General features: G+C 36.9%; 1 protein-coding gene across 6 annotated transcripts in view; it reads left to right on the forward strand.

Moving 5' to 3' along the window:
- Positions 1 to 2,584: 2,584 nt before the first annotated feature.
- Positions 2,585 to 16,486, forward strand: part of LOC306883309 (inositol 1,4,5-triphosphate receptor associated 1-like) — a 34,964-nt gene continuing 21,062 nt past the window's right edge. For 2 of the 6 annotated variants that reach the window (XM_079438482.1, XM_079438483.1), the window contains exons 1-3: positions 7,137 to 7,374; positions 12,649 to 12,739; positions 14,061 to 14,184. The gene's annotated coding sequence lies outside the window, so the exon portion shown is untranslated. Of the gene's footprint in view, positions 2,674 to 3,783; positions 3,880 to 7,136; positions 7,375 to 12,648; positions 12,740 to 14,060; positions 14,185 to 16,486 lie in introns of those variants that run through there. The other 4 variants (XM_079438481.1, XM_079438480.1, XM_079438479.1 and 1 more) reach the window with 4 other exon arrangements.

Genomic DNA, 16,486 nt, shown 5'->3' on the forward strand with positions numbered 1-16,486 from the left:
TGTTGAAACAGCTAATAATAAAATGTGACATTCTGTAGTTTTGTCTCATATTCATCTTTTAATCATTTTTGCAAATGTCTTGACTCCACAGCCAACAGAGCAATTTTGTCTTTACTGTTCCAATGCATATGGAGGGGACTGTACATATACAGTCATGGCCAAAAATATCGGCACTCTTGGTAAATATGATCAAAGAAGGCTGTGAAAATTAATCTGCATTGTTAATCCTTTTGATACTTACATTTTTAAAAATCACAAAAATCTAACCTTTCATTGGATAATAAAAATTTTAAATGGGGGGAAATATCATTATGAAATAAATGTTTTTCTCAAATACACGTTGGACACAATTATTGGCACCCCTAAAAATTCTTATGAGTAAAACATCTCTGAAGTATATTCCCGTTCATATTCACAATTTTGAGCACTCCAGTGTGATTATTAACATGGCATTATCCAGCCATGGCTTCCTGTTTCACAGAAATATGAACAGGAGGGAAAACAAAGCCCAAATTCCCTTAATCATCCATCACAATGAGAAAAACCAAAGAATATATTTCTGATGTGCAGCAAAAGATAATTGAGCTTCACAAATTAGTGAAGTGGCTTTAAGAAAAGAGCTAGATCAGTGAAAATTCCCATTTCCACCATCAGGGCAATAATTAAGGGTAATAGGTTCGATAGTCCACTTTAGACATTCTACTAACAGTAAGTAACTTTGCAACTACATGCAGTCCTCTACTAGCAGTCATTAGAGTATTAATAAACTGTCTGCTTCATATCTGCTAACACTTTATTTTGATGGCTCCACAACATACTGAGTATTAGAAACTTTGCAAGTATATATCAACTTATTCTACTAACCCTAAACCTACCCTACTGAGAGTTAGTAGACATGTAGTTGCAAATGAATGAGAATTAGTTGACATGTAGTTGACACGTAGTTACAAAGTTACTTATTTATAGTAGAATGTCTAAAGTGGACTATCGAAATAAAGTGTAACCTAATTAGGAAATTCCAATCAACAGCAAATGTTACGAAACTGCCTGGAAGAGGACGTGTGTCTATCGTTTTTTTAATGTAACACTTTTTCTTCATAATGTGTATGTTTCTGTGGCTTTATGTGTAGTGTTTTTGTGTGTGTTCTCTGATGGCGTAACCTTCTTCCTGCTGTGTCTATAGGGAGCTCTGTGGCTTTGGCCCAAGTGCAGCTGCTTCATGTGCTGTTTATAGAGCTGAAGCAAATAGAGATTCTCAGTTCATACGTGCAGTATAGGGTATTAATCACGTTGAATCGTGTGATAAGTGTAGACTGCTGTATTTGTTTGCTCACGAAACTCATCCGATGTGTGTGTATACCTGGCACAAAAGGTTTTTGCAAACTTTTTCTCTCTGCTTATTTTATGTATGACAAAATGTCTTGCATTTGCTTATCAAATGAGTAGTGCAAAGTGAAGTGAAACAGACATGCAATAATACAACTGACCATGCAGCCTGTCGCTCAGATGCTTTGTATTTTATGGCTGATGTCCATAGCTGTTTCATAGAGATAACATTGTGTGCATTATATACAGGTATAGTGTTTAAAAAAAGTTGAATCATACTCTCTCAGCAAAAGAGGAAAATTATTTGCATAAAACCCGACTTCAAGAGTTATTGTAAATAGTTGTTGTAATTATTGATTTGAATCGACAGTTAAAGTATACACTACCATTCAAAAGTTTGGTGTCGGTAAGAATGTATTTAAAAGAAGTCTCTTATGCTCACCAAGGCTGCATTTATTTGATCACAGTAATACATTTAAAAATGTGCAATATTATTACAATTTAAAATGACTGGATTGCATGGTAATATATTTTCAAATGTATTTTTTTTTTTTTTATGCAGGTCTGAATTTTCAGTATCATTACTCCAGTTTTCAGTGTCACATGATCCTTGCTAATCAATAAATAATTCTTCTTCTTTGTCACAACACACACTCTGGAGCAGGGAATGAGGAAGCGAGGAACTACTTCCAAACTTATGCTTTTATTAACAAAACTCAGGAATCGCTGGAGATACAGATGCACATGGAATTATGATAGAATGGCGATAAGACCGGACACAGAGGCAGGGATACACAGGGCTTATGAAGGGGAGACTTAACTAGATCATTAATAACACAGCGCTGGGGACTAATAAACTAATCAACCAAAACGGGGACAGGAACAGGAACCAAATAAGGGCATAAGGAAACACAGGGAGCACGTGGAAACACAAGACACCTGGAAACAAAGTCTGACATTCTTATTCTTATTATTAAATAATGTTGAAATCTCTTGTGCTGCATAATATTTTTATGAAAACCGTGATTTTATTCTGGATTTTTTTTGATAAAGTTCAAAAGAACAGCATTTGAAAAAAAAAAACTATTCTATGATAAATGCATCCTTGCTGAATATAACTATTAATTAATTTTAAAAAATGTATTTCTGACCTCAAACTTTTGAACAGATGTATTTGCTTATCCATTCACCTCAGACCAACCCCAGAGTGGAATTTATTCTTAAGTAAAGTGTTAGGTTACCTAGAAATGAAAATGACATTCCAAACCTGTATGGTTTGACATTTGTCTAGATAACTATGTGCTCCACGCAACGCAGAAAGTATTACAGGTTCGGAACAAAATGAAGGTAAGTACACGATTGTCTATTGATCTTTTAAGCATTATCTAAATATTAAATAATGAACTATCATATTTTAATATTATCGTGTCATCATTAACTTATATTTACTCTCTCAAAGGTTGTTTGTGTGGTTTTTTAACATGCAAATGTTGCAGCATGAAGCACGTACATGAACTGAACAAGTTTCTAAAGACGTTTTATGAGTGAGAGGGTTAATGCAAAGCATTTACCAGATTATTTCACTCTACAGAAAAGCCTGTTCTTCTGGGAGGACATTTGCATTTGGTTTAGCGTTTAGCTGTTGTGGTATGCTTGAAAAGTTTTTTCATCTTTAATGAAGTTCCTGTTTTTGCGAGGTCTTTTTAGTTATGATAAAAAATAATTGCATATTAACATGTATTTACCAGACACTTTATACATTATACAATTAGATCAATTTGTTCATTAGCAGCACAAGCAAAGTCATCATGCATTGGTTGTAGTCACATGTGTCTGGTTCTCATTTCATGCTGCTCATTTCAATCTCATTGCTGTACATTAAACTCAGTAATAAAGATATAAAGATCCAAGCAGTGGGCTGAATGACAGTATTTATCAACTGAAACCTCACCTCGCAACACTGTGAATAAATAGCAGGTGCTATAAATCCTTCAGCTTGTTTACTTCTCCTGAAGATGTCAGTGATAATGTCGAATGGTTTGTTTTTACCATGAGCATATAACCCAGACTATGAATTATGGATTATAGTTATTGCATTGATTGATTGATTTAGTAGTTTTAACAAGCAAAATTCTGAGCATAACGATTATTGCTGTCTGTAGCACATCGTTGAATGTTTTACAACCACTGTCCAATTAATACATGCTTTTGAAGGAAGTGAAACAATGAGTCTGTGCTTCGTCGAGTGCTTTCAACCAGAGGATCAAGCTCCTCATGTAAATGGTTGCCAGGTTATTGTTGCCCTTAGATATGGAGGCAGGGCGGGAGGGGGAGAGAGAGTCTGAAAGAAGTATTGAAAACTCTGCTGTCAATCAAGTGCTACGCCTCCTTTGGTGCGTCATGCTGTTAGATGGCCGACTATTTAATGTGCATTTTAACACTTGTGCATTTGCATGAGAGACCCATGACTTGCAAATAAGTCTGGATCTCTCTTGCTGCTTTCAAACAGGTGGCTCGCTTCTGCGCACGCGAGCAGAGGAACACAGCAACAAGGTAAAAAGCTCTTTATATTAATTATATATATATATGTGTGTGTTTTTCCATTATTGTCATTTGAATTTTGACCTTGGTGTTTTACGATGAATGTCTTTTTGTGTTAGTTTTGAGTCATTGCTAAGTCAAACCTCACTGTTACTATTGCTAATACATAGGCCAAGGGGTTGTTTGTTAAATTTTGGCATATAACTCCTTCTACACATTTGTGATAAGGACAAATTATGCCTAAATGCTAGGTGTGCTAAAGCTTTTTTGCCTGCCAGAGACATTGAAGGAAATATCCAAGCCATATACAGTGATAGAAGAGAATTATACAGACATTTTTTAACTTGGCAAATAGAAATCTCTGCCTGTTTCAATAACTGAATGTTCTTCAGGGTTTACACTTTTTGTTACCAGTAAATTTTCTGGGCTTTTTTTTTAGTTGTTTGTAATTATGGGGATTTTTTTTAAACAAATGTTCACAAATAGCAGTTTCTACATGATAAAATATTATAGAGCTTGAGCAAAATGTATTTCCTTATCCATGACCTTTCTGGGTCTAGAAATCATCTTCATATTTCAAGTTTTTTCAAGATTGTGAGAACGCTGGTCCCTAAATAAAAATGACAGTTGTTGAGGGAACAAATGAAAGTAAGATGCATGATGCCAGTTTACATCATGCTTGTTAGCTGTTTAGTTTATTTTAAATCATTTGAAGTCATCTAGAGGCCCCCTTGGGAGCTTTCTAAGGCCCCTTGTGGGTCCATCCCTTTGATTGAATACAGCTGCCTTACATGGCGACAGTGGGGTTTACAATGGAAAGCACCACTAAAAATGTCTTCATAAATCATAAAATCTTTTTGTGTTGCTGATAAGGAGTTTTACAATTTACAGTTGCTGATTTTCTGTATTACAATTGTGGACTAGTATAATTATAACTCCAGTGTTTGGTAACAGTTTAGTAGAGGGACTCACTATTAACTAGTTGCTTATTAGCATTCCTATTATTAACATATTGGCTGTTTATTAGTACTTATAAAGCACATATTCTGCATGACCATATTCTACATCCCTAATCCTACCCGATACCTAAACGTAGCAACTACCTTACTAACTATTAATAAGCAGCAAATTAGGAATTTGTTGAGACAAAAGTCGTAGTTAATGGTTTGTTAAAAGCGAGAATTGGACTTTTCTTTTATTCTCTAGTAAATACAATGCCACTGAAGGAGGGATCCGAGTCGGATCTAGGGAACAAAGCTATAGAGACTTGTGGCTTGGGACATAAGCAACCATTTAGCAACCACTCAAACTACCTAGAAACCACTGTGAGCACTTTAGCAACACTTTATAAAACTATCCTGAACACTTTATCAACTGCTTATCAACACCCAGGCAATCATCCACAACATGGTGTTAGTTTGCATCATTCATATTTCCTTTAGAAACTGTAAATATTTTAAAAGTTTGAAGACTTGGTTGCACATGCTTAGCTTCACTTAAAGGTGGCGTAATTTATTAATATTTTCTGTAACTTGTCCACCCAAAAATAAACATTTGCTAAATAAAAGTACTCGCCCTCAGGCCACCCAAGATAAATTTGTTTTCATTGGAACAGATTTGGAGAAGTTTAGCATTACATTACTTGCTCAGTAATGGATCCTCTGCAGTGAATGGGTGCCGTCAGAATGAGTGTCCAAACAGTAATGTAATGCTAAACTTCTCCAAATCTGTTCCAGTGAAGACGTAAACTCCTTAAAGGGGTCATATGATGCTATTTTAAAGATCATTATTTTGTGTATTTGGTGTAACAGAATAAGCTGACATGCTTTAATATTCAAAAAGCACATTATTTTTCAAATACTGTACATTATTGTAGTTCCTCTATGCCCCGCCTCTCCCAAACACGTCGATTTCTACAAAGCCCCTCCTTCCGACAAGCACAGTTTGCTCTGATTGGCCAGCTGACACAGTGCATTGTGATTGGCCGAACACCACAAGCACGCGTCGGAAATGTAACGCCCCTTACCATAATCACGAGCTTCAGCTTTCAAAGTAAATATGAAGACAGTTAATAATGTTGTTAGTTTTACCATCAGTTCAAGCCCGAGAGGGGAACAGAGTTGCGTGACATCGTATGTGTTTGCAGTACACAAGCCGCGGTTAAGCCGATTTCTGAAGGGCCGTACACTCTGCTGTATAATGTGACCCTGTTCCCCTCTCACACACACACACACACGATGTGCTAATGTTACTAACACTGTGCAAAACTCCGCATTTGAACAGTCAATAGCAAATACTTAAACTAATAACAAAACATACCTGCAGTCGCTGATTCAGAAGCATCGCATTGTCATAGTAAAGTCGGAACTGAAATAGCCTTTGTGCACAGCCAGCCTTGTACTATCCTAGGTTCACGAAACTGTCGTCCATAAAATGCGTTGCACAAATTCGAACATTTGGATTGTCCTGTTCTGTTGTAAACAAATCTTAACAATGATTCCTAATTGCAAATAAATTCCTAAGGCCAAATAAAGTGCTTTTGCTTTCACATAGAAACCACACAGCGTCTCCCTGACATGGCTTCATCAACACGACTGCGGTTACTCAAACCACGGCTTCTTTCTTTGCGTGAACATTTGGGCAGCATTATGCAAATATTTCCACATCGTGACGTATACATGTGGGGGCGTGTATGAATGAGGCATTTTAGCCCGGTCTGGATCAGCCTTTCTCTTTTAAATAGAATAAATCCTTTTGTGGGAGACTTACTCTGCAGATCGTATACATGCACAAACAGCTACATAACACACTAAAGAAAAGGAAAACAAGAAATCGTATCATATGACCCCTTTAACATCTTGGCCTGAGTATGAGAAAATTTTAATTAGTTGGGTGAACTGTAACTTTAAAGCACTGAGCATAGCAGCTGTTTTAAAGAAGACAATTTGGATGTCACAGTATTTGCATATTCAGACATTAAAAAAACCCTCTTCGTTGCTTCCTCTTTAGTGGCTTGTTTTTGCTATAGTTCAGAGGCTACTTATTAACTAGCATGTGCATGTTCATTAGCGATATTTAAAGCCATTAACTTTGAAATTTCTGTCATTAACAGCATGCAGAGGATAAACCAGTTTCCCATTCATCCATAAAATTTTAGTAACTAAATCTAAATCAGAAAGAGGCAGAGGTCCAAAACATACAGGCTGAGGACAGAGTCATACTTCAGCTGCAGCTCATTGGAGCATCAGGCAGAACCCGCATACACACACATACACACACGGCAGTAGTGGTCCGGAGAAGCACGAGAACGCTTCTCCTTAAATGGTCAAAGCTCCCAGGAGTCACAGGGAGGCTGGTGCAAGGAAAAAAGTCAGGGAGAGGAAAAGAGAGAGGACGCTGAAGATTGTAGAGCTTTGAGGAAAAATATCAACAGCACAAATACAAAGAGGCTTTGAAGGAAATAGTGGCCTGTTGAGAGAGCATCTTGCATCCCTGTTATCCAATCAGGTAGAGTTTCAACAAGTTTTTCTTTGCATGGATTGATTTATGTCTCTTGAGACAAGAGCTTGCGCTGGACACTTCAAGAAAGAAATATTTTAAAGCACACAACATGGTTTCCTGGGAGGTGTGACATTGTTTTAATGGCCTAAAACTTTCCTTGTGTCCAAAAATGCATGTTACACACATTCTGCTTAGGAGCAGGCTACATGTATACGGTGGTGTTTGAAAGTCTGAGACCACATTTAAAATCTGGGATTCAATCGTCATCTAATTTAAACGTGGAAATAAAATTTTAGTCACTGCTCTTTTTATAGCTCTCTAATCAAATAAGCATAATTGTGACACTGATCATGTGACAGACAGGCAGATGTTCTTGTTTCCATTGAAGCTCAAGGTGCTCTTTGAATGATGCTCAAATCATGCTAGACAGCATGATCATCAGGTTTTATGAACTTGGCTTTTATTGTCAGATTGCATGTTGCCATCATTAAAGCAAAGCAAATACTAGACTACAAAAAGTAACTTGAAATTGACAGCTATTTATACCTAATCTATCCTGATCTAAATTTAGTTTTATTGACATAACCCAATGCATTTAGTACAAATATTATGTAATTTAAATTATATCACACTTAACATTTTCTTTAGTGTAAGACATTCTAAAAATGTTCATTTTCCCATTCAGTTTCTTACTCAAATTGTTATGCTGAAAATTATTTTTTTAATAATAAAAAATGTATTACAAAATGCAAAATTAAAAATCTCGTTTTAGAAGATAACATCACAACTTTTTTTGTTCATTGAAAATCTGTCCGACATAGATTATATTACTTTCATGTAAACTGCATAGTTCTGCTAATTATTGTTATTAATTATCATCATTGTTGTTTTTAAATATCACAATCATAAAAATAATGATGATTTAAGTGTGTGTACCAGTGCTTTTTGGAAATTTGCAGCACATTTTAACAATACCATGAATAATATTGGTAACACTTTAATATAGGGACCAATTCTCACTATTAACTAGTTGCTTATTAGCTTGCCTGTTATCAATATATTGGCTGTTTATTAGTGCTTATAAAGCACATATTCTTCATGACCATATTCTACATCCCTAAACCGACCTAAACTTAACAACTACCTTACTAAGTTTATAGAGGCAAAAGTCATTGTTAATGGTTTGTTAAAGGCAAGAATTGGACCTTAAAATAAAGTGTGACCATATTATTGATAACCGTGATCATTTTGGTCACTTTGATTGTGGTTTGAAATTTTCATATGGTTTTATTTCTAATTTACACTAGTGGTCTCATACTTTTGTACCTCATTGTATGTAAAACCATTTTCTTCAACATCTTTCCCAAAATATGTTGTAAAGGTGAAATTCTGCATTTCTTTCATGTACCGAAAGGATGAGTTTGACTAGTTTCCCCAGTTTATCATGGCAGGGGGTGCTCACCTGATTCGCCAGTTTCTCGAACACTCTCTCCATTTCCTGTTGTTTTTTTACAGTGACTGTATAGCAACCACTTCCTATTTCACACAACCAAAATTTTCATCAAATCTGGCTCACTGTATCTGTGTTACATAACCAGTGAAGGGAGGGGGCAGAACATGCACTTTCTCATGCAGCCGCGTCAGAGCTTTTGCCATGTGGTAATGCTGAGGTCATCAGGGACCCGGAGGGACCTGCCATCAAGATGACCTTCCATCCTTCTCAAATTTATAAGACTTGAACTCCTCTCAGTGGTGACAGTCAAAGGCCAAGTAAAAATAGATCCAGTCAATGAGAATAGAGCCCAGATTGACCGCAAAGAGAGACGGAGGACGAGTTATAGAGAGAGAAAGCTCACAAACATAGACTCATAGTCAGCAGGAAATAATCAGGGTGATTGGATTACACTGCAATATTCATCTGCGTGTCGTTCTCTGCGGGAGAAAGTACTGCAGGCCTCCTGCTGTCTGGCCTCCCTGAACGGCTGCTGGACCACTGAAATCATTTAGAGTGCCCCATCATCTACTTACCTTTATATATATATATACAGTATATCAAATGCATAGTTTTTCATATTTATCATGTACTTGTGATAGTCATTATGATATTGTTAAAGAGATGAAAGCAAGGCTTTTTTACTTTTTTAATACATTATAAAATATTGGTAACACTTTATTTTAGGGTCTGTTAACTAGTTGCATATTAGCATGCATATTACTAGAATATTAGCCATTTATTAGTGGTAATTAAGCACGTATTAATACCTTATTCTGCCTGACCTTATTCTACATCCCTAATCATACCCAATACCTAAACTTAACAACTACCTTACTACCTATTAATAAGCAGCAAATTAGGAATTTATTGAGGCAAAAAGTTGTAGTTAATAGTGAATAAGTGTTCCCTATTCTAAAGTGTTAAGAAAATATTATTTATTCCTGGCAAATCAGAATTTTCAGCAGCCATTATTCTAGTTTTCAGTTTTTTGTGAAAACCATTATACAGTTTTTGATGAAAGTTTAAAAGAAAAGCATTTATTTGATTTTTTTGAAGCAATGTAAAAGTCTTTACTTTGATCAATTCTTGATGCATCCTTGCTGAATAAACATTAAAGGGGTCACATGATGTTGCTAAAAAGAACATTATTTTGTGTATTTGGTGTAATGCAATGTTTTTATCTGGTTTAAGCTTAAAAACACACATTATTTTCCACATACTGTACATTATTTGCTGCTCCTCTATGCCCCACCTTTCTGAAACGCGTAGATTTTTACAAAGCTCATCGTTCTGAGAAGCGAGCCGTGCTCTGATTGGCCAGCTATCCAGTGCGTTGTGATTGGCCGAATACCTCAAGCGTGAGACGGAAATGTTACGTCCCCTTACTGTATTGGGATGCTGTGTCCCGGTGTGACGACACAAAAACAATAAAACATTGTTTTTGTGTCGCATTGGATCGCGCCGAGTAAACATTACCATGTCTGCATTTGTGATCGGAGAAATTACAAACAATAAGCACTGCTCAAAACTCGTGTTTGAATAGTTAGTAGCAGAAACACACTTACAGGCTGTGAGTCAGAAGCATCAGACTGTCCTTGAGAAGTTGGAATTGCCCCACTTTATAGAAACGGCCTTTGTGCACACCTGGCATTGTAGGCTAATGTTACACTTCCAGGTTCAGGAAATATTCCACACAACGAAACACAGTGTCTCCAGGACATGGCGCCGGCGGCAGCAACAATACTACAGCGAGAATAAAAATCATAATCAAAAATCAAAATACGTTTGGGCGGTTTTGAAAATCTTCCCACACTGTGACGTAGACATGTGGGGGCGTGTTTAAATGAGCTGTTTTAGGGGGGCGTAGCAGAGTCTTTTATAAAGAATATCTCTTTGGTTTTGAGACTTTAGTCTTTGCAACTTCAGGGATCGTATCTATGCACAAACAGCTTATAACACTCCAAAGAGAAAGGAAAACTTAAAATCGCATCATATGACCCCTTTAATTTCTTTACTGACCTACAATTCCGAACAGTTGTGTAAAAGTAGCTGTGATAGCAAGCTGCCCAATTTCTTATATTTGTTGCTGCTTCTTCATATGTACCCGTGATTTGAACTTGAATAACATCTGATAGTCCAGTAACTTTTTTTAAAGTAAAGTTTAATAACAAAATTAACTAATAATGTTACATGGTCATAAAATAAAAATGGGGAAGTTGTGGCCTAATGGTTAGAGAGTCGGACTCGTAATCCAAAGGTTGCGGGTTCGAGTCTCGGGCCGGCAGGGATTGTAGGTGGGGGGGGGTGAATATCCAGCACTCTCTTCACCCTCAATAGCAAAAGCAAGGCACCGAACCCCCAACTGCTCCCCGGGCGCCGCAGCATAAATGGCTGCCCACTGCTCCGGGTGTGTGTTCACGGTGTGTGTGTGTTCACTGCTGTGTGTGTGTGTGTTCACTGCTGTGTGTGTGCACGTTGGATGGGTTAAATGCAGAGCACGAATTCCGAGTATGGGTCACCATACTTGGCAGTATGTCACTTCACTCACTCACTTAATAAAATTCTATTGCTCCAGTATTGCGTCACAAAAACAGTCGTTGCCAGAAATTATGTCGTCACCACTAAGAGATGTTTACAATTATTTAACACTTGCCACAAACCACTAAGAGATGTTTACAATTATTTAACACTTGCCACAATTATTTATTCCACATCTGAATGAAGAAACCGATAACTTACGGATCTCACAATACCATTGGTCAAATTTATTGAAGAGTGAACAGTAATTATTGGTGAAAGAGGATTCAGAAATGTTGCTCACCACATGTCAGGAGCAAGAAGCACATTTGTACTGCTCAGAGTTTGCTATTTCATAGCAGGAGGCTTAATAGAGTTTTAAAGTTGTAATATCAACTTTGTGTCAGATGTTTCACCTGAAATTCTTTAAATGAATAATTCACCCAAAAAATGAAAATGTTTGTCGTCATTTACTCACCCTCATGTCATTCCAAACCTGTATAAGTTTCTTTCTTATGTAGAACACAAAATAAGTTATTTTGAATTTTGAAGAACCAAACAGTTGTTGGCCCCCATTGACTTTCTTCAAAATAGCTTCTTTATGTTCAACATAAAGAACGACATGGGAAGGAATATAAAAATAGACAAATGAAACAGTAAGGATATAGAGCTATAAAATGAATATGAATCACACAGCTCGAATCATGCTAGAGAATTAATGGGAAATGTTTCAGTTGATATTGAAATAATTCTGAAAAAATGTTTATTGCAGACTTTGCTATATTGGCACATCTAAGCATGTTTTAAACATTATTGAGGTCTGTTGAAACACTTCAGGAGACACTGGAAATTACTAGGGAGTTTTTCTCAGGAGAAAATTCTGAAAAGCAATCTCGTTGCTATTTTAAAGTAACAGTTGAAGAAATAATTTGGGATTTCGCATGATACATACACTCCCATCAAAATCAAGCCAATATCAATCATTGCAGTGCTCTGAGGCTTCACACGTCCTGTGTTGAATGTGGAAGAGATTTTGTTGATATTGTGCCTTCAAAGCCGATATCTCTTCCGCCCAGCACTACACTCTCCTATTTTAGTCAAAGTGTTAGGGAAATCCTTTTGATATCATCACTTTTAAATGTCAATTATATTTTGAATGGTCTTTTGTGATAAGATAACATACACGGCGCACAACAACAGAACAGTGGAAAGATTCATCTGGCATAGAGTCATCAATGAAAATGTGTATGTTGTGAATTGTTTTTAAGGTCAGCAAAAACCCAGATGCAAACCTCCTAGATCAGGATCCTGGTTCACCATCTGAGCTTTGGTTGAAACGTGCTCTACAGGTGTCTACAGGTAATATTACAAAAATACTGCTCTTTTCTTAGCTCAGGTTTTTCAAAAAAGTGTCCACTTTGCCTCAGATATTTCATCTAAAATAACACAATGCAACAATAATTATTTCCACTTAATTTTTTTATGGTTCTGGTAATTATGGTAATTCTGCCGTGCTTATTATTTATGTATTGTTTTTTACATGGCATCAGTATTTTGGTAAATATTTAGATCAGGTAAGGTTTAGAACTTGTGTCATTAATTTTGAAACATTGGTTTAGTACAGATGAGTTATACAAATGAAGAGTTTATTTGCAAAAACAGATTTCGAGTTTATTTGCAAAAACAAAATTTCAAAAATCGTGTTTTTTATTGTGTTAGCTGTATTTTTTTAGTTATTTTTTACCTAATCAAAATAACCCAACTGCAGTTTGATTGAGATTAATTGGAATGCACAATGAAAATAATATGATTTTTGAAAATGGTTTAAAAACTGTTATCTGTTTTTGACTAGAACTCTTCAAATAATAGCCAAACACGGATACTACAATTTTACTATATTAAAACCATGGTTAATTTTTGCAGGGGTTGGATGATTTTTGTCTTTTATGACTAGTCCCACAATGTTCTGGAATCTTCCAGAAAGCACTAGAATATTACAGAAACTTCTAGAATGCTACATGCAAAATTAGAACAAAAAACACAGTTTTACTACAAATACCATGGTTAAACAGTGGTTAGTGTTGCAAAACCATGGTTAATTTGTGGTTATCATGATTTTTTTGTTTTATTTGTAGTAAAACCATGATTAATTTTCGTAAGGGAACGTACACTTCTGAAGTTTTGGACAACTCGCTTTTGGTAACTGCTCATGTTAAACAGTTGTTAGCTCAGTATTATGCATGTACCATCTAATTTTTATGCATGAGTAACAGATTAGCTTGTCAACATATTTTTTTAGTTTTCATGAGCACTGTTAATGATACACAAAAAGCAATGTGATTTTCGTATTCAGCATGTCAAACTTCATAAAAATAGCAAAGCAAAACAAAAATTTTTTTTCACAGTGGAATTTGTGAGACTATTGTTGGCATACAGTATGAGTATAGAGCTGTTTGGTCTTGGAAGAGTTGGAGTTCATATTGAGAACTCGTGACTTTTGATTGTGGACTTTGCAAATCTGACCACAGTTTGAGACATAGTTGAGATCTCTTGTAAATTCTGGAGCCGACACGTGTCTTTTTTACAGAAGACAAGATTCCAAACGTCTCAACTTGGTCTCAATATAATCTCTTTGCTCTCTAGGACAAACAAGAGAATTAACAGTATTGGTTTCTTTCAGGTCTTCCATCTGTGGGAGTGCTTACACTACAGAGTCCAGCTTTACTCTGTATTGAGAGCTCTTTGCCGGGACCGTCAGCTTGTGAGGAGCCCACGCCACACAACAGACAGGAGAATGTAGCTGGGTCAGTGTTTACATTCCTTCGCTTCTTACAGGACAAGGCTTGTGTGTGTTTATGTAAAATCCTCACACAAAGACGATCAAGCGTGAGGTGAGACTGTGCAGGAGCAGCAGAGTTTATACTGTCACCCACCGTGGCCCCAATAAATTACTTTGACTCCAACTGATATGCGTAAACCCTTTTAGCGTAGACCAAAAACCTAAAGGACACATTCTTCTTAGGTAATGCAATAGAGAAAAATGTCTTTTCCCACTATTATTTTGCTACACTATACACTGCTACACTAAATGTCTAGGGACCAAAATATCGTAGAAACCTGGACTGAGCCCTTTTGACTTGGATATACTTGGGGTGCTTTCACGTATAGATCGAATGCTTTGTTCCGAAACAGGGATTAAAATTATTACAATGTTCCTTTTTATTCTTGGTGCGGTTCGCTTTCACAAGACAAGTTTCGAAGAAACAGTTGAAGTGATCACACGCACACACACAAAACATAACTTCCAGCATTGCTAACTTGACAGCGCAGTTGGTACTTTATCAAAATAAAATATAGTGAACCAAACATCAGCGCGCCTGCCTCTGTGCATTCAGATACATCGCAAATATGGAAATATTATAGAATATTTGGATTTGTGCCGAATGAGAGAGGTAGGATACATGAGCACAAAGCTCCGTTTCGCAAACAGTTGAGTGCGCAAGCCTTTGAAGTATACTCCTTTGTCAGTGAGAGGCGTGTTCAGAATCAGCACATGGTCACTGTCTGGTGGGTTTTGTTTTCATGTGCTTAACTCATGGCATTCGCCTGTTCTTTTGCTGGCGGTTATCAAACAGTGTTGCATTACTGCGGGCGCCCCCTTCTGGATTGAGGGTGAATTGCCTGTATTCGTTGTAAGGCCTCATGCACCGAACCGAGATGTCTGTACTGTGACGGTTCGGTATGAATACATGTAAACCCCTAATAAAACGGCATTATAAAATGAAAAAGTGCAGTTTGATTTTGAATGGCGAAGACGTGATCACCCACAGACACTCACAGGTTCATTTTGAGGTATTAGCAAAACAACAAAGCTAATCCTTTTCACGGAATTTACGTAATTACCAATCATACATTGTGATATAGCCTGGTTCGTTGGTCCATTGGATCGGATTGCTTTCTCACTACAACCGAACTGCTCCAGAGTTCATTTTCAGTCGAGCTGAGACCACCTCGTTCAGGCGATCTCGGACCGATTGTTTTGGTGCGGATCCAAGCGCGATTGCCGTGTTCATATATGCCCAAACGAACTGAGCTAAGGGGGAAATGCGTCAGGTTCTGAAACAACGGGCCAGGAGTGAAAGTACCCTCAAATGACCCATTTAGTTCCTGTTTTGATGATACAAAATGTGTTCTGATTGGTTAGCTGGCCCAGTATGTTGTGATTGGTGAACCGCTTTGAGTGTGTTCCAGAAATGACACCCCCCTTACCGTAACTGGTTTCAGCTGTAAATATTCACGATGTTGTCAATTTTGCCAAATCAGTTTCAGAAAAAATGGTACAATAGCTATCACTGGGCCCGGTACCTTTTCAAAAGGTACTAATATGTACCATTTAAGTACTAATATGTACCTTTATTGTACCAATATGCTCCCATTATGCACCCAATATGCATACATTTTGAAAGGGTACTGCCCCAGTGACAGCTTTTGTACCTTTATTTCTGAGGGTGTTGTTGTTCAAGCCTGATTCAGACCCTGAGAATGTTTATGAACAAGAGGATGATGCAGAACCTTTGCAATCACCGATTTTACAGGACGTTTCAGAGTGGTGTTTTTGTGTGTGTGTAATTTTCTTATGCATTCTAGATACAATTGTATATGCCATTTAAAAGTAACTGCCGTTACTGTACATAGGAAAAGGGTTAGGGTGAGGTTAGGGTTAGTACAACATGATCCTGGAACAACATCCCAATCAACCAGTCAAAATTAAGGGATAAATTTACAGGAAATGTTTTAGACTTACAGCAAGGGTTAGGTGCTTCTGCACCCTTGTTTTTCAGCTATCATTTCCTTCTGATTTTGGGGATAAATGTTAGGTAGGTTTAGGGGTAGGGATAGGGTTAAAACTATGTTTTTGGACAGGAATGTTGTTCGAGGATTAACAAAATATGGTGATCCAGGAACATGTCTGATTTGGCAAAATCACGGCGACCTTTATGAAAAGTGTTTTCTGTTAAAGAGAATATCTACTGTTAGAGTGGACTTTGAGCGTTGTAAACTTGCAGATCTTTTTTTGTTCTCAAACAGCAACATCACACACTAACT

Source organism: Barbus barbus (genome assembly GCF_936440315.1).
Source record: "Barbus barbus genome assembly, chromosome: 2".
Lineage (NCBI taxonomy): Eukaryota > Metazoa > Chordata > Actinopteri > Cypriniformes > Cyprinidae > Barbus > Barbus barbus.